Source organism: Neofelis nebulosa, chromosome 1 (assembly GCF_028018385.1).
Source record: "Neofelis nebulosa isolate mNeoNeb1 chromosome 1, mNeoNeb1.pri, whole genome shotgun sequence".
NCBI classification, from domain to species: domain Eukaryota; kingdom Metazoa; phylum Chordata; class Mammalia; order Carnivora; family Felidae; genus Neofelis; species Neofelis nebulosa.
Window position 1 is genome coordinate 67201032 of NC_080782.1, and position 19748 is coordinate 67220779.

The 19748-nt window shown below is 40.7% G+C and overlaps 1 protein-coding gene, 1 long non-coding RNA gene and 1 pseudogene across 2 annotated transcripts in view; 2 read left to right on the forward strand and 1 right to left on the reverse strand.

Annotated features, from left to right (window-relative positions):
• Positions 1–19748, forward strand: part of MCC (MCC regulator of WNT signaling pathway) — a 435778-nt gene that overhangs the window by 128126 nt on the left and 287904 nt on the right. The window lies entirely within an intron of this gene.
• The window catches only part of LOC131509318 (uncharacterized), a 37844-nt gene that overhangs the window by 6105 nt on the left and 11991 nt on the right, over positions 1–19748 (reverse strand). Inside the window, exons 3-4 of the long non-coding RNA XR_009260430.1 lie at positions 17320–17520; positions 8779–8902 (exon numbers count right to left, since the gene is read on the reverse strand). This is a non-coding gene — a long non-coding RNA (uncharacterized LOC131509318). The remainder of the gene's footprint in view (positions 1–8778; positions 8903–17319; positions 17521–19748) is intronic.
• Positions 18907–19083, forward strand: LOC131490146 (U2 spliceosomal RNA; annotated as a pseudogene).

Consider the following 19748-nt stretch of genomic DNA (forward strand, 5'->3'; position numbering starts at 1 on the left):
TGGTGGTAGAAATTCAAACTGGTGCAGTCACTTTGGAAAACAATGTGGAGGTTCCTCAGAAAATTAAAAATAGAATTACCCTACAACCCAGCAATAGCACTACTAGGAATTTATCCAGAGGACACAGGAGTGCTGATTTGTAAAGGCACATGTACCCCAATATTTATAGCAGCACTATCACCAATATCCAAATTATGGAAAGAGCCCAAATGTCTATCAACTGATGAATGGATAAAGAAGATGTGGTTTATAAATACAATGGAATACTACTTGCCAATGAAAAAGAATGAACTCTTGCCATTTGCAACAATGTGGTTGGAACTGGAGGGTATTATGCTAAGGGAAATAAGTCGATCAAAGAAAGACTGATATCATATGATTTCACTCATATGTGGAATTTGAGAAACTTAACAGAAGACCATAGGGGAAGGGAAGGAAAAATAAGGTACAAACAGAGAGGGAAGCAAACCATAAGAGACTTTTTTTTTTTTTTTTAACGTTTATTTATTTTTGAGACAGAGACAGAGCATGAATGGGGGAGGGTCAGAGAGAGGGAGAGACAGAATCTGAAACAGGCTCCAGGCTCTTAGCTGTCAGCGCAGAGCCCAACGCGGGGCTCGAACTCACAGACCGCGAGATCATGACCTGAGCCGAAGTCGGACGCTTAACTGACTGAGCCACCCAGGCGCCCCAATAAGAGACTTTTAAATACAGAGAACAAACTGAAGGTTGATGGGGGTGGGGAAAATTGGTGGAGGGATTGAGAAGGGCACTTGTTGGGATGAGCACTGGGTGTTTTATGTAAGTGATGAATCATGGTTATCTACTCCTGAAGCCAAGACTACACTGTTTGTTGGCTGACTTCACAAGAAATAAACACACAGACACCTACACACACACACAGACACACACACACACACACACACATCCTTTTATTCTTTGTCTATTATACCTACCTCCACCCCACCACCCTCAACTCTCTTCTTGAGAAAAATCTCCCTATGTGTTTTAGGTCCTGAAGCTGGTGCTTCCTGGAAGGGAATAGAAAGAAATATAGAGTCCTGTAAATCCCTTAGTCCTGAAGAAATTCTTTACATCTCCAGGAAAACTTGGAACCAGTGGTGGCAAGCTCTGCCAGGTTTTACAAACGAGTCACCTTAGCTCAATCCTTGGTCAGTATAAAAGATAATATGGATGTATACACAAACTATCATTGCAGTTCATGCTTTTCATAGCATGGAAGCATACAGAAGTTGCCACAAGAAAAAAAGGCACTAGAGTGGAAGAGTTATTTCTCTGGATATTTATTTGCCTTTTGGGAGATCTCCATAATTGTACAGAGATTATTTATTCTGGTGTATACTAATTCTTCGTAAAGACCGAGTTATTAAAAAGCCTTCAAAGTACTTTTTAATCTCTGAAGTACTCCACGGTGCTAAATTTAAGATTAAGTTCTAACATGCTATTGAAATTACAATACTTGTTATAGGAAGAATTTTAAATTTGACAAAGGTCTTTATTTGTGAAAATGAAGATGCTCTCAAAGGATGCTTCACTATTATTGCTATTGTTAGCATAAAATCTACAAATACAGGAGCAGTGGTGTAAGTTATTGGTTTTCTCTGGGGAGGTTCTCTGTTCTTATTTAGCAGAATCTGAACTTATTCTTACTTTTCCCCCTCTGCTCTTAGTTTAGCTTCTGTTTCCACGTCTTTGTCACAAATGGAATGGCTAACCAAGTTATAGGGTGGCCGAGGAATCCTCTAATTTCTCCCCTCTAGTTTATTTGGATTGTGAAGAAATGATAACCTGACTCTCCCTATCAACAAATTATCACCAGTAAGATGCACAAAAGACAGGCATACCATCCTTTTGAAGCTTTTACTCTTGGGAATGAACAGAGTCCCTGCATAACACATGTTCATTCTACTGGAGAACAATGACTCCCAGATATTGCAAATCCATGGACCAGTAACATTTCAAAAACTTGAGACTTGCCAACTTTGTATGTTGCCTAAAATCAAAAGCCACTCTAAACTACCATCTAATACCACCATCATTCCATAAACGAGAGGACTTTTTTGGCACAAAGGTAGGTAGGCATCTCTAAATAATACATGGAAAAGGTAAATTTAACTTCATGGAGGAATTCACAGTTGTTCTTGTTTTTGCCATTTCTCCATTTACCAGTGGGAACTTCGGCATGGATGACATTCTCTAGCAGAGTAACTGTGGATGTGGACTTCAGCCACATATACTGTGCTTGTATGTCTGACATTGGGCAAGTCATTTAGCCTCTGCTAGTATATGTGTTCTCACAAAATAGGAATAATGATACCCTCCTCATATGGTTGTCCTGGAAATAGGACAAGGTAATGCACAGAAAGGGCTTAATACAATGTCTCATACAAATAGGTGCTCAGTAAATATTCGTGGTTGTTATTGCTGTTTTCCCCACCTAATTATCAGAAATAAGCCTCAAGAGTTACTTACAAGTGGATAAGTTTGGGGTGGAATTTGGAAACAAAAACTTAAAACATTCTGAAGAAATGACATCTCTCAAGATTTTGAGATTTCCAGGTATTGAGCACTTTTTTATGAGCCACGAGCTGTCTCAAAGATGTTAAAAATTATGCCGAGTAATCTTGTATGTAGAATTCACTTGAAAATATCAGATCATGCAAAAAGGTCCTGCATTTGTCCAAATTGTCAAAAATTGTCCAAAATTCCTGCCTTTGTCCAAACCCTCCATTTAAAAAATGGAGGTATAGGGGCACCTGGGTGGCTCAGTCGGTTAAGCGGCCAACTTCGGCTCAGGTCATGATTTCACGGTCCGTGAGTTCGAGCCCCACGTTGGGCTCTGTGCTGACAGCTCAGAGCCTGGAGCCTGTTTCAGATTCTGTGTCTCCCTCTCTGACCCTCCCCTGTTCATGCTCTGTCTCTCTCTGTCTCAAAAATAAATAAACGTTAAAAAAAATTTTTTTTAATAAAAAAATGGAGGTGTAGAGGCCCAGATCAAAATATCCTTTTAATGTCACATAGAGAGAAGTAGTAAAACCTAGACTAGAGGGTGGGTTTCCTCACACCCCACCATGCCCTCCCCAGGACTAGGAGATGTCCCTCACCACTAGCAAGAGAAGGGACAGCTGCCAGTGGGTAACGAGGGACCCCTGCGTCCTCTCCTTTGGATCTTTGCTACTGGGCTCTGGGTCACTCTTCTGCTCTGCTGTCTGGTGCTGGGTTGTTGTTCTTATGTCCTCTACTCTCCTTTATAGAGCTAACATACAGCCAGAACTCCCTAGTACAGACAACCAGTTATTAAAATATTGGCATACTTCTGTATCAGGCCCCCACTGTCCTTGCTACCTGGTGCTGTCTCCCAGGACCCCGCAACCCCCCCATGATTCAGCCTGTAAGGGGTAAGGACTGCCCTGCAGGGGCCCGGCACTGCTGCCACCTGGCATCTTGCAGGCATGTGTTCTAGATTCTGCTGACTGTGCCACACCAGTTGTTAAATATTTTTAGTATCTCTTCTGCCCTTTGGCAACCTGTTGGACTGAAACAATAAATCCACTTTTAGGGCCTGATAAGAGTGTGGATATCAACAGATAGCGAGGTGACAGGCAGCCATTGGATCTTACTCTCTCAGTAATTTTTAAAAATGATTCTGTGGAAGGGGCGCCTGGGTGGCTCAGTCGGTTAAGTGTCTGACTTCGACTCAGGTCATGATCTCACGGTTCATGAGTTCGAGCCCCGTGTCGGGCTCTGTGCTGACAGCTCACAGCCTGGAGCCTGCTTCAGCTTCTGTGTCTCCCTTTCTCTCTGCCCCTTCCCTGCTTGCGCTCTCTCTCTCTCTCTCTCACACACACACGCACAAAAATAAGTAAACATTTAAACAAAATTTTTTAAAAGGATTTTGTGGGAGGGGGTATTTGGCTGGCTCAGTGTGTGAAGCATGTGACTCTTGATCTTGTGGTTGTGAGTTTGAGTCCCATATAGGGTGTAGAGATTACTTAAAAATAAAATGTAGGGGCGCCTGGGTGGCTCAGTCGGTTAAGCGTCCGACTTCGGCTCAGGTCATGACCTTGCAGTCCGTGGGTTCGAGCCCCGCGTCGGGCTTTGTGCTGACAGCTCAGAGCCTGGAGCCTGCTTTACATTCTGTGTCTCCCTCTCTCTCTGCCCCTTCCCTGCTCATGCTGTGTCTCTCTCTGTCTCAAAAACAAATAAACATTTTTAAAAAATTAAAAAAAAATAAATAAAATCTTAAAAAAATGATTCTGCGGGACAGTTCAACAGGGGTTCATGTTTTATTCTGTTTTCTACTGCCTTTGGGGTAAGACCTCTCTGGTTTGCCAAGATAAAGGAATTTTGTGAGTTTTAAAGTGTACACTAGAGGGCAGTGGCCCCATATGTACACACCCGACAATTACCACTGTCTCCACATCTCTCTGCCCTTCTTTTGTGTAGGGGAGGAAGGGAGGAGTCTTCTCCATATCAGACAAACCATTTATGTCTGACGTGTTTTATGAATACAAATCAGCTGCTTGGCAAGCATCCTGTCATTCCGTGTAGTTTCTTTTCCATCCTTCTTCCTGTCACTTCTCAGTGGGGCTCTAACAGTAGAGTTAGTTGTTCACTTCTTAATGTCCTCTTTCTTTTTTAAAGACAAGGTTAAGGAAAGGTGGAAAATATACACCCCTAATGTGGGGGAATAATGTTTCCTAGCTTTGCATCTTTCCATTTGCAAATGAAGTCATGAGTTAAGAATGAGGAAGAAAGGGCTCCTGGATGGCTCAGTTGGTTAAGCGTCTGACTCTTGATTTCAGCTCAGGTCATGACCTCAGGGTTTGTGGGATTGAACCCACGTCAGGCTCTGCACTGACAGCAGGGAGCCTGCTTGGAATTCTCTCTCTCTCTCTCTCTCTCTCTCTCTCTGCCCCTCCACCTGCTCTCTCTTTCTCTCTCACAATAAAAAAACTTAAAAAAAAAAGAATGAGGAAGAAGAAAAGTACAGTGAGTGAAGGGTTCTTGTATTCTGCATATGCAGAGGCAAAAATCATTTACCCAGGTCTACAGGGCTGCCCCCTGGGCCATGATCACTAAGGAGAATCATGTTTCAACTAACTCTGTTTACCTCTCTTTCAGCTCCTAAGTAGTAGGAGCCCTGCTTGCTGACAGAGGTGGAGCAGGTCTATATGATAAAGAGAGGGGGCTGGGGGAGCATCTTTAGAGACCATGCAGCCATGAGACTATGTGTTTGCAGAGTTCTGGAGTATTGAAGACAGAAGTTCCAGTGACACTGAATCATGGCATGGAGTTCAAGAGGAAAGCAAAGGGACACTGAGAAGTACATCAGTGTATTATTTATGAGTCTACTTAAGACGGAATCTGAGGAACCTAAATAGTTTGATTTACTTTAAATTACTTCTAGTCATCGTTTCTTTGAAAGGGATAACCTTGTGAACCTGGATTACGTGAATCCCTAGATTTATAAAAGGGACATAGAATAAACATCCGGGGCTTGTTTCTGAATTAGTGAGATCTATAGCAGTTGTGTTCGTATACATACATATATATATTTTTTAAGCGTTTGAAGTGTTTGTTCACTATGTTTATTTTTAAGTACTTGTGGGAGATAAGATGCTTTTTTCGGATTCACCCAACCCGAGGCCTGGGTGGGAGAAAGGATACCCGGACCCTCATGACAGCCCGTGCTTTGCCCCACGGGGACGGGGGTTCCCTCTGCATTTCTCCTGCTGTTGCTAATATTTATTGAGCACTTACTGGACACCTTGTATTGTGTTCAGTACTATGCATAGGTTATCTTGCTTAATCCTCACAATAACCTTATGCCTTATGTATGGTTATGATCCCCGTTTACAGATGAGGAATTTGAGGGTTAGAGAGGTTGCCTGCGGTGAAACAGTGAGGATGCAATGGACTGAGATTTGAACCCAGGTCTCCTGACTCTGCAGCGTGAATTTGTGACCATCATTTATGTGCCCCCAGAGGAAGGAAGGATGCTGCAGGTGGTGCCATCACAAAATCCTCCCTTCTCCTGGCCAGACCTACAGGGCATGCTGCTGTCTCACACACCCTGAACTGGGTAAAGGTTTCTGACCTTCTTCCTTCCAAGTACAGCACAGATAATCTGGCTGTTCTGGGGATAGACTGCACCATCTCTCTCTCTCTCTCTCTCTCTCTCTCACACACACACACACACACACACGCGCGCGCGCGCGAGCGCGCACGTGCACACACACACATTCATTGGTTAGGTTTTCATGTGTCTGATTTTGTATAAGACATTGTCACTGGTGGATTTATGGTGGGGCCTCCTGACATGGTTGTGTAGTTATTTATACCTAGATGACAGGGAAGATTAGCATTAAATGCTGAGAGAAATGCACCTGCCACTGTGATGCAGTTACAGGCATCTATCAAAGATGCATTTGGAACGCAGGGGCCTCAGTCTAATTGCTGGGAATGGCACAGGCTTTCTTCAGCTAAACTTAAAGGCGGAGAGAAGAGGTAGTAGTGAGAGAGGTGGACCCTCACTTTAACTTGTCAGTAGATTCTTCGGGGGCAAAGGAGAATCTCTTCCCCAGTCCTGTGTCTCTTGGGTCTTTGAGGTAATTATCCTTGTGCCATGGATAAGGGCTAAACTTGTCGCTAGAGACAGAAGCAGGCGGAAGGACTAACGGCTCCTACTATTGCTACTACTACTAATCAGTCACATTTGTTAAGTGTGTATGATGTGCTGGATATTTCTGAGAGGGTCTTGCCTGGATCATCTCCTCTAAACCTTAGATGGCCAGCCCCTCCTTTAAGCCTGACCCTCTCCAGCCCTCTCCCCCAACTTGTTATCACTTATTGTGCCATTTGTTTCTCTGAAGGTTGGGGGAAGGCACTGCCTGCTTGTAAGAGTGGCATTCACATACACTCAAGAGGAAATAAACACTGCCAATGAATGAGGCAGAAAAGGATTAGCGGGTCCATGAAGTATGCATCAGTTTTACTTCTAAGAAGAATCATTTTGTTGTTAGATTGTATTCTGTGTTTACAGATGTCAGTGTAATGTGTTTCATGTTAAATATAATAATAATTAGTAGTAGTAGGGTTATAATAACCCAAATGTCAACTGCCTCTTTGTCCTTCAGTTTCAGGATCTGTTTGTGCTGTCTCTAATTTTGTCCTTATTGAAACTCTGAATTGGAACTCAGAGAAGAGGAATCTATGTTCACAAATGAATTGGTGAGCCGGCCCCCTGCCTGGCTCAGTCAGTAGAGCATGGGACTCTTGATCTTGGGGTTGTGGGTTTGAGCCCCAAGTTGAGTAATAGAAATTGCTTAAAAATAAAATCTTACAAACAACAACAAATGAATTGGTGAGCAACATAGATTCTGTAAGGCATGAGGACATGGAGAGATTTGTGTCACATGTAAATCTCTCTCTCTCTCTCTCTCTCTCTCTCTCTCTCTCTCTCTCTTTCACACACACACACACACACACACACACACACACACACACACACACTGTGCCCATACACACCTCTTCTTAAGCAAGGAGTTTAAGAGTCCATATTAGATACTTATGTCCTCTGGAGACCATCTCCGTCCCAGATCTGAGGCTTTTCTCTCTATGTTCTACAACCTTTTCCCCAGCAGAACCCTTGCCCACTCTTCTCTATGTCCTTCTCTTTCACAGGAGGGATGCAAATTCCTCTCCTAATACTATATGTTGTAGTGTAGAAACCATCCTTTGTTACTAAACAGGTCCTTAGCATCTTACATTTCCACCTTTTGTGGTTTATCAAAGTATTCTTTTCAAAGAAACTCTGCAGGAAATTATATGTGAATAAAAATTGTTTCATTATAGAAATAGGCTTTATTAAGGCAGAATTCTGAAATGAGGGACCATTTACAGAATCTTCACTCTAAATGGTCTGACATTGCCCACCCCAATTCAGATATCTTATGTTTAACAATAATTGAAGGGGTTCATTAACACGGGAATTTATGAAGATGACAGTATCGGGGATGACTGAATCCATACTCTCTAGTGAGAACCACAGAAAATTCATTGTAAACTTAATGTATCACCATGGGGTGCCTGGCTGGCTCAGTCAGTAGAGCATGCAACTTTTGATCTCAGGGTCATGAGTTCAAGCCCCACACTGGGCATAGAACTTACTTAAAACAAAACAAAACAAAACAAAACTTAATATAGCACCAAAACTATACATCAGTTATATATAGTGACTTTTTTTGAGAGAGAGAGAGAAAGTGAGCAAGTGTGGGGCAGAGGGAGAGGGAGAGAGAGAATCTTAAGCGGGCTCCATATCCAGCGTGAAGCCCAGCATGGGGCTCAGTCTCACAATGGTGAGATCATGACCTGACCTGAACTGAAATCAAGAGTCAGATGCTTAACCAACTGAGCTACCCAGGTACTCCACATACAGTGATTTCTATTGTGTGTCCTAATTTCCCCTTTACCATGAAACCATATATAACCTTTAATCAGACAGTCCTGGTTCTGTTTCAGTTCTTCCATATGCCTCATATTACTCTTATCCTTAGTTCTGATTCATAGTTAGATGTGAAAAATTCAAACCATATCACATTCAAACACATTTTCTCCACTTGTAACCACTAATGGCTTTAATCTAGACAAAACATCTAATTTACAACCAAAGGTGTAAATGAAACCCTAATTCCTGTATTTGCTCATTGCCTTCCCCCTTCCCCCACGCCCCCACCTAGAATCATCTCAGGTTACCTTTTTACAATGCAGTCCAAATTCTTGGCTTTCACCATGGCTTTCTAGAGTTCAGGTACATTAAGATTATGTCTCTGTCAGAGCTTGTTGGCTAAAACCGTTTCCAGTGAATCCAAAAAGGTAACTGTAGTAACAGAGGGGTAAAACTATATCAGGTTTGGCTATGGTTGGATAGTTTAAAATTCCTATGAAATTTAATTGTGGATTGGCTCCTTTTATAAGCAAATACAGGTTTACACTCTTGAAATTCTGCCTTCAAATGAATTAAACCCTGATTGGAATGGCATCATGTATTGTAATACTTTCCATCAAGTAAATGGCTTTTAGTTGTTCAATAAAATATGCAAGATTATCACTGAGATTTAAGTTTCTCTGGGCCCACAGCACTTGTGATTCTGGGCGATTGCCTAAGACAGCAACAAAAGACTTTGCAAAGGATGTCCAGGGAATCATATGAAAATAAGAATGGCTAATGTCTAGGAGGGGAAGAATTTTTATTTCAAACTTGGATTCAGGTGATTAGAAATATGTTGAGAGAAACTTAGACAACCAGGACAACCAGAATTTAATATACTTTTCCAGATAGATTACTGCCCTTACAACATGACAAAGGGGAGTTGTTCTTTAGAATTTGTGGCAAGAAGAAACCTCTTTTTTCTACCCACCCCCAACTTATTTATTTCAATGGGAGGTACAAAAAATGGTGCCAAAATCCTCTATGGAATAAACAGTCCTCAACTTTCATTTTCCTTTACTAATAAGCTAAGGAGAGAGGCTGAAATTAGGGAACTGAATATTTGTAAAATGGCAGTGCTGAATGACAGTTGCAGATTTGAATGGATTATATCAGCTGCCTTTAGATTCTCAGAAAGAAACAGAGGTAACATTATTGGTGCTACTTATTTTCTTCATTATATTTTCTGTATCTTCCAAACTACCTAAAATCAGTACTTATGGCTTTTATAGTAGAGAAGGAAAAAAACTTAAAAATCTTAGTCGTAACCAGTATATGTTACATATAAGCTTGGAGATACTAGAAGGACACTTACAACATGAAAACAGTGTCTATCTTGGAGTAATTGGGGTGACTGGAAGTTTTTAGGTTTCTTTCTCTTTTGCACATTTGCATTTCTTAATTATTCTACAGTTCACATTACCTGCATAATAAATGAGCATTTTTCTATAGTAAGCATTATCTATATAATAAAACATTAAGTTTATATTTAAAAAAAAAACATGCCCATACCAAAATGCAAATATTTGTACTGTAAATTTGTTCTTGTTCCACATCAACATTTTAGGCTTAGCAAGTAGATAACTCTCTCCTGTGTTTGGAATTGGGTTCAATGGGGTTCAGAGACTGCTTCAGAAAAGGCCCGGAGGGGGCACCTGGCTGGCTCAGTCAGTAGTGACTCTTGATCTCAGGGTCTTGTGACTTCAAGCCCCACATTGGGTGTGGAGCCCACTCAAAAAAAGAAAAAAAAAGAAAAAAAGAAATGCCCTGAGGTCCTGCAGAAACCAGCAGAGACCCCTGTTGCTCTCTCCCCTGCAACAGTCCAGAGGCCACACCAGGCCAGAGTCTGGAATAATGACATCAGTAATAGTGACAGTAATTAGGTCTTTTCATCATTCCTAATGCTTTCAAACCATTCCTGATCATTCTTGTTTGAGCTTCTGAATAACTCAAGAGTAGATGGCAGATGAGGCATCAGTATTCCTCACCCATACTGCAGCCCCATGGAGGTTTTTAAAACAGAGCGGATCACATTAATCTTCTGGTAAAGACTCATCAAAGGATCCCCAATGCATTAAGAATATGATTTAAACTCTTTACAAGAGGCCCTTCCGATTTGGCTAAGATGGCCTCTGTGACCTCATCTTTCCCACTTCCCTGTAGGAATAAGCTCTGGCCACATGGCCTCCACATACAGCTCAGGATCCTCACTTGGTGCCCTTGTTCTGGAATGCTATTTATTCTTCATCCTGCTACCACTACTGCCACCTTCTACTCAGTGCTGACTCCATTTTACCTATCTTAGCCTAGCTATCTCCTTCTCAAGGAGCCCTTACCTGACTGCCCTGTTTAAATCAGCATGTTCTGCCTCTCACCCAGTCTCTTCTGTAGTAGTTACCTGTGGCTGCACGGTAAATCACCCCAAACTTTAATGGCTTAAAACAACAAGCATTTGTGGTCTCACACAGCCTCTGTGGGTCACTAATCCAAGTGTGGCGGGGCTGGGTGGGTCACCCTGGGCTGGGGTCATCTGAAGGCTCGACTGGGGCTGTGGGCTCTGCTTCCAGAGTGGCTCACTCACCTGTCTGCCAAGGCAGTGCTGGATGTTTTCTATTTCCAATTAATTATTTGCTTGTTTGTCTCTCCCTACTCATTTACTCTCTGTCCTCTGCACCAGACCGGTGCCTACAGCATTGTTGGTTCACAATAAGTATTTATTGAATGAATGGGAAACCCCTACCTTATATCTCAGCTGATTGCTTAAAACAGGGGGTATAAATTGGGATTAAATGAACCTTGCTGGTTAATGTTGACTTCATCCAAGAAATTTTAATTGAATGATTGGATAGAGGTAAGAGGAGGTGATTTCCTCTTTATTTACTGAAACATTCTCATTTATTTCAGTTGGGAAACTTGTACAATTAAAATTCTTTTTCATAAATGATTTCCTTGATTTTTTTTAAGTGAAACTGTTCACAACAGATTTGTTATTTGTGTCCTTTTCTGTGGGATCGTTTTACTTACAGTTGACCCTACAAAAACACAAGGTTGAACTACATGGGTTCATTTATACACAGATTTTTTTTTTTTTTTGGTAAATACAGTATTACAGATGTATTTTCTCTTCCTCATGATTTTCTTAATAGCAATTTCTTTTCTCTCGCTTTCTTTCTTTCTTCTTTTTTTAAATGTTTATTTATTTTTGAGAGACAGAGAGAGACAGAACATGAGCTGGGGAGGGGCAGAGAGAGAGGGAGACACAGAATCAGAAGCAGGCAGGCTCCAGGCTTTGAGCTGTCAGCACAGAGCTTGACGTGAGGCTCAAACCCACAAGTCGTGAGATCATGACCTGAGCCGAAGTCAGACGCTTAACTGACTGAGCCACCCAGGTGCCCCAGTCTAGCTTGCTTTCTTATAACAATACAGTATATAATACATATGACATGCAAATATGTGTTTTCTGTAGGGCTTCCCATCAACATTAGGCTATTAATAGTTAAGTTTTTGGAGAGTCAAAAGTTATCTAAGGATTTTTAACTGTGTGAGGGTCAGTGCCCCTAACCCCAGGGTTGTTCAAGGGTCAGCTGTAGTTTTTTCAATCCCATCCATGAAAAGAAGTTTTAATGCAGAAATAATTCAAAAAATTACTACCATCATATGAGAATCAGTAGGTAGAAGTGACTTAAAGGCAAACTACAATGGTTACTTGTTTACTTATGGGTTTTCTCCACTAGATGGTAAAGTTGGGGAAGCCACCGTTTTATGTTCTCTATATCCTTGCACTCAGATATGGTGGCTAAATCAGTAGCATCCACATCACCAATTTTGTTAGAAATGCAAATCTTGGGCTTCACTCCAAACCCTAGTGAATCAAAACCTACATTTTAACAAGTTCTCAGGTGATTCATATGCACATTAAAGTTTGAGAAGCACTGCTCTTTAATACATAACCTGGGGCTTCACATTTAAGAAAGCCTTTTTACTTAACAAAAATGGAGCATATGCTTTTCTGAAATCAAGTCCAGGAATAAAAGTCCCCATCTTCTAATAATTGAGATGCTTCTAATTAAGAAGATATTTTTATGTGTTCTAGGCGTCAACTACGAAACATCACTGTCCTTGGGTTTCCTAATGTGGCCTCAGCACCTGCCTGGTGCAGTTCCTCCTACATCCAGAAGGCTGAGCTCTGACTTAGGTTTTTACCTCACATTAGTAAACTGGTTTCGGTTCCCAAAACCAAAGTTTGATAATTGAGGTCAAAGTTATTAAAATTATGTGACCCTGAGAATAATTCTTTTCCATATTGTTTTTTTTTGGAAAAAATTTCGTATTTGCTTTATTTTAGAAAGAAACATTGGTTTTTAGAACTCGGCTATGAAAAGACCTATTCTAGTTTAGTGTCTAGACTTCAGATTAAAAATAGACATTCTGTATTTTCAGATTTCAGTAGAAATGAGAATTGCTTATCATTCTTATTTTCTTTCCTTTATATTTTGCAGTTTCAGTTGCTCTGAGGGTTTTTCATGAAAACAGAGCAAAATGACCACTGAGCCACAAGTGTACGATCAAATATTGTTTCATGTCTGTGTGTGTGTGTGTGTGTGTGTGTGTGTGTGTGTGTGTTTTATTATGTAAGCTTTATGCCCAATGTGGGGCCTAAACTCACAACCCTGAGATCAAAAGTTGCATGCTTCTGCTGACTGAGCCAGCCAGGTGCCCCTGTGCTTTTTCTCTTAAATAAAAATTTAGCTTTAGAAAATGAGAGCAGTTGAATTTCCTAAAGCTGTTTATATAATTGTGTCAACTATGAAAGTACAGGATATTACATTAAAAATATTTGAGAAAGTGTCATTAGTGCTATATTCACACCCCAGAGAAGCAAAAGGACTGATGTTCACGTCAAGCTTCCTGTCACATTTCCAAAATCTGGCCAAATTATATTTAAGGGCGAGATCTCATCCTGATATACTGATTTGCCCACTGAGGTTTCATTCAGCAATATCCGCATGCCAGTGACTGGGCCCAGCCTTGGACTGCAAAGAGAAGGGTGTAATCTGTGAGGGAACTACCTTTTTTGAAGCAATAGTTTGGTCAGGGAACTCTGTTAATAATCAAACTAGTTACTGACTAGTGGAAAGTTTAAGATGTAAGCAGTATGCTTTCCTAATGCTAAAATAAACATGTATTTCTCCAGAAATATAAATATTTGGACTGAGTAGAGGCTTATAGGTTATCAGGCTTCTTTGCCAGTAAGTACTCTGTTCCTCCCAGACATTTACTTTTTTTTCTTTTTCTTTTTCTTTTTCTTTTTTTTGCAGTGACTCTGGTGCATTTTCTTAAATAGTCTTGTCTCGTGTACAATTTTATCACCATTGGAAAATCTGTTTCCTGACATGATTCTGAATTTGCATTTCTTTCATTTTCAATGTATTTCTCACTTAGGATCTATTGCCATATCTGCTATTGACATTCAGTTTTTTAAAGACAGCTTACGTGTGTATGTGCATGTGTATGTATGTGTATATGTATTATTACATATTAAGTTTGGTCCACTTATGAATGTGGGTTTTTCTGGGAATACAAGTACATGCATATAAAAATACAGAAAGCCAAGATATAGGGGGGGGGGTTGTATGTTTGTTTGTTTTTGAGAGAGAGAAGAGAGAGAGAGAGAGAGACAGAGAGAGAGAGAGAGAGAGAGACAGAGAGTGCACAAGCATGGGAGGGACAGAGAGACAGCAGGACAGAGGATCTGAAGTGGGCTCCACACTGACAGCAGAGAGCCTGATGCCAGGCTCGAACTCATGAACCATGAGATCTTACCCAAAGATAAGAGCCAAAGTCACATGCTTAACCGACTGAGGTACCCAGGCACCCCTGTGTTTTTGCAGAAGTTTATATGCCTTGTTAAACATGCTAGTGAGTCAAATTACAGAAGATTAGGAAACAAAATACTTAAGAAACAAGGATGTAGATATCTTCTGTTGGACATATGGAAGTGATGATGGTGATAATCTTGGATCTTTAATAGCCATGCTGCCATTCTGTACTGTTTAGAAAAGAAATGGGAAGGTCAGGACAAAATGATGCTGAGAAATGACTTTTGGGCCCCAAGTGGCCACTCTTTGAGTCAGGTTTGCCCTGGAATAGGCAAGGTATGAAGAACTTCTAGCCTGTCTTCTCCAAGTTTTGTAAGACGGAGGGGCCTGGTGATGCCTTTTATCATGATGTCCTGCAGTAGTTTAACCAGGAACCATGGTAAAGGATACTCAATAGTTCCTAGATCCAATGTGCTTGAAGCCTGTTGAATATCAGTATTTTGAAAGAATTCAGCCCTATGTTTAATTTTGAGTTTGGTCTCAGATTTGTTACATATAAAATTTAATTGAGGGGTGCCTGGGTGGCTCGGTCGGTTAAGTATCCGATTTCAGCTCAGGTCATGATCTCACCGTTCCCGAGTTCGAGCCCTGCATCAGGCTCTGTACTGACAGCTCAGAGCCTGGAGCCTGTTTCAGATTCTGTGTCTCCTTCTGTGTCTGTCTGTCCCTCCCCTGCTCGTGCTCTGTCTCTCTCTCTTTCTCAAAAATAAACATTAAAGAAAAAAATTTTAATAAAAATTTTTTTAAAAATTTAATCAAATTGTATATGGAAGCAGAGATTAGTTTATTTCAAGTTGAATTTTGATTTGAAAAAGATAAGATGCAATCAACTCCCTTCTATCTTCCCTTGCTCCAACGCAAAAAATGCTCATCCAATGACGCATCGTTCTCCAAAGTGTGGCCAGCATGCCACGGGTAGTAGGTAGGGTAATTCCAGGTGGTACCTCCACATGTTGCACATACGGTCATCAAATAAAACTATACCACAGTAGAAAAATAGAATTTCATTTTAGTGCTCTTTCAGTCCTTCTGTTTATCTCAAGAGAAAAGCCTCCTTTTGGTGCATGGAGGTCTTTAATACCTCCCTAATTTTCAAGCCCTCCTTATTTAAAAAATTTTTTTAAATGTTTATTTACTTTTAAGAGAGAGAGAGAGAGAGGTAAGGGTAGAGAGAGAGGGAGACACAGAATCTGAAGCAGGCTCCAGGCTCTGAGCTGTCAGCACAGAGCCAGACGTGGGCCTCGAACTCATGAACTGCCAGATCATGACCTGAGCCAAAGGCAGACACTTAACCAACTGAGCCACCCAGGCACCCCTGTAAGCCCTCCTTATAAGAAAGAGGCAGGCCCCAGGTTCAGAGCTTTGGATGGGTAACACTGTTTAGATAGAATTTATTTTTATAGTTGCCTTCTGCAAATGATAATTATTTTCTATCAATAATAGTATTATACAATTTTAATTTTATTATTTTTAAAGTAAGCTCTACACCCAACATGGGGGTTGAACTCATGACCGGGAGATCAGGAATTGCATGCTCTACTGAATGAGCCAGCCAGGCACCCCATAAATTTTTTATTTTAAATAAATATTTAAAAATATAAATCTATGAATTAGAGAAAAGTATTAAATATAACACAGATGGTCCATGGTATGGCAAAAGTTACAAAGGTGATACATGGAAGACAGCCTTGTAAATACTTGTGTTCACATATCTATTGGGGTACTTACTAACTTTGTGATTTTGCAGAAATTATTTCATCTTTGAGTTTTTGTCATCTTCATCTCAAAATGGCAGTAACTTACCATTTATGTAAAGTATGTAGTCTAGTGCTTTAAAAAATGAATGTACTAAAAACATAATCCCTCCCCAGCTAACTAAACTCTTCAGGACTTCATCATTTATATCTGATTTCCTTCACAGATCAATCTTGAGCCATCTCCCTACAGTGCGGTATCAATAATTGGAAATCATCTGGCCTCCACCTCTTCATAATTGATTTGCTTCCCTTTTGTCCTTGTATGATTTATAAAGCACTTAAGTCTCCTGATGCATCTGATGATATTTAAGCGGTATAACATCTGAAGTCTGTAAGACTGTAAAGATCAAAGCTGAAATTGTATTCTGATCAGGTTTTTCCTTTTGATATTCACAAAATGGCTCTGGAATTTCTGGGACATCTGGGTATTGTGAGGTCGCCAGCTCCATAGTATGCCCTTCCCCGTTTGCATCTTCATGAGCCCATCGGCACTGGCATTGTTGAAGACATGTGGATTGCATGTACAATTTACATGGCCATATGCTACGATTCCATTTTTTTAATTCTATTTGTGGAATGAAGTTTTTATGGAAAACATTTTGCTACAGAGTTGTGAATGTACTTAGGAAGATCCATGTCGTACATCATGACAGCTCTTTCCCTATCATCACCACATGCACTCGCCTCCTTATTTGAAGTGCCTTCTTTAGCATCTGGCCATCTACATCCCTTTTTGGTGTGATCACTCATTAAACAACTGCCGGTACACCTGTATATTTTTGAGTGATGGCACATCTGATTAAGTAGACATCCCTATTAGAGTGTCATATGCTCAAATAAATCTCCCAGTGTCCATTTTAGTACAATGCAATAAACTCGCTTTCCCAGCAAACTCAGAAATTGCAAGCCAAGTCCCATGTGGACCCAAGAGTCTGTTAATTCCACATATGGCCAGTTCCCTGAAGGGAGATGTTTAAATACAGTTGTTGGGTTTTTTTTTTAAGTGAGTTAGCTAACAGAAAATTTAATTCATATGCTAAAGTGTGTCAGGCAGCTGAGTTCCAGCATTTGGTTCATCATCATCTTGAATTGTGGGCTTAATCAAGTTCCTTCACTTAATGTGAATGTTTGTGTTCAAAACCTAGCATCCTGCTTTAAGGAAAATGCTCACCTTTTATTTCTTTTGGATAGTCCCCAGTGTTGTGAAACCTGATGAAAACAGCCAATGAAGTGAATCTAATTTGGGTGGTTGAACACGAGAAGGAATCAGGGAGGTTGCACAGAGTGTCGCTTTCATTAAAATAGCTTTGTCCGAGAAGACGTTCTTATTAGACTTCTGCATCTGTTCCAGTGTTGTTTCCATTTTGCTTTGCTTAAGTTATAAAGGAATGTTATAAAAATGAAAATTTGGTTTTAGAAATACAGATATACATAGGACCAAGTCAGTGGGTTGGGCTGAGTGTTGTGTTAGCTGAAGGATTTTGTATGTCTGCCCCAGGATGGGAGAGCAGTTTGGTTTCCCCTCTTAGATACAAAGCCAGCACATAAAACGGAGTTTATTTGTGCAGAGCTGGGCAGCAGGTGTAATAAGATGATGCACTGTGTTTGTGTGACCCTGCCTTTAATGTCCCTGTAGTGGCTCATTCATTCATTTTCCAGATGTAAATTAAAAGTGGAGGTTGCAGGGGCGCCTGGGTGGCGCAGTCGGTTAAGCGTCCGACTTCAGCCAGGTCACGATCTCGCGGTCCGTGAGTTCGAGCCCCGCGTCAGGCTCTGGGCTGACGGCTCGGAGCCTGGAGCCTGTTTCCGATTCTGTGTCTCCCTCTCTCTCTGCCCCTCCCCCGTTCATGCTCTGTCTCTCTCTGTCCCAAAAATAAATTAAAAACGTTGAAAAAAAAAATTTAAAAGTGGAGGTTGCAGATTAGATGTGCCAGGGCTCACGTGGGCTGTGTGAAATGTAGTTTCTCTCACTCCAGAACTTACTGGATCATGACAGAAATATTAACGAGCTCTAGGAGAACATGCAACTCTTATGAGAATTCATTTCCGTCAAGAATAGGTAGTTGGCTTTGCTAGCAGATGTGGCCTTTAAATTTATTTTTCCCTTGTTCTTATTCTTTGTAATAGTTATTTTAATTCAGTTAGCAATACAAAGGATTTTAAGCAATATTCTCGAGTTATCTGTAATAGTCTTTCAATTTTGAATATGATTAATGTGAAGTAGATTCTCCTACTTATTAAAAGAAACATCTCTTGAGAGTCTACTTTGTGTCCAGCAGCGTCTGGGTACTTTGTAAGGAGAAATAATCCATTCATCCCAATCTTTTGCTGTCATTTAAAAAAAAAAAAAAAAAAGTCAAATGAAGAGCATTTGACCTCTCTGGATGCTATTAAGATTATTTACATAACAATTCAAACTAGACTTTCTAAACTGGCTTTGTGCCACAGAACTTAGTATTAAGTTGAACTGTTTAAAAATCATGCTGTTTACCATTTATGTTCTGTGAACATTGTCAGTCCCATCAGGTTCAATCTAATACCTGTAAGTTGTTGAGCCCCCACTAGATAAATGACTGTGCTCAGTATATGGAGACTATGCAAATTCTACCAATAAAAGAGACAGAGCTTTGGGAACTACTGTTGAAGAAGAGCTCACTGATGTGTCTGTTGTTAGGAATTTGGGGATTTCCTAGCAGGGATGAGGATATGTGCATGAGAGCACGGCACTAAATTTGGGATTTATAATTTAACATCTTCTATCGCTTCTCGGCCTTTTGGCTAAGATCAAGTGTAACATCTTCTAATCCTCACCTTAAAAGAACCTCATCCAGTAGTAAAAAATCACCAACTTTATTTGTGGAGAACATGAATACTAAATAGAGGTTATAATGCATTTCGTTAAAAAAATCCTTTCTTGTTGCTTGAGGAGAACAAAGCTCCCGGGCAGATTAAATCTGCAAACAGAGTATGCAAATCGGAGGCCAGAGTCCAAGGCCCGGAATGAGCCAGATCCTTGGACGAGAAATGAGAAGTTCCTGCTGAACCTCAGCTGACCTGCCGAAATGAACTTTGTGACCCAGTGAAGCCAAATGTGGAAGGTTCAGGGGCCCAGCAAGACTCTTTCTTGGTCCATATCACACTGGCTGCATGCTATGTGGAGTTGAGCAAAACACCTCTCTCAGGTGAGACCGCAGCAATGGTGCTCATGTGCCCCCTTTCTAGTACAAACACCTCAGGACTGGCAGGAAAAGAGCATCCCCATAAAAATCTCTAAAACAGAGGGCTACAGTTCTCCAACCTTGACTCACAAGTCCAACTATATTGTAATTGGAAAAATGAGCTTTTGTTTGCTTATCATTTTTAAAGGCCAACTAAAGGCAAAGTGAAGCCCTATGACCTTTTGATTTTACTCTACCATTTTGCCTATAAAATGGCAGATTCTTATATGGGCCTCTCCAGGAGCTTTGAGAGAGTGTGCAATATCTATTTTGAATTCAGATATCTTCTCAGACTATGATTTCCACTAAAGGATGCACGAAAAACACCCCAAAACAACAGGAACCTAAGAAAATAGCTGAGTGCTGATACCAACCTGTGACT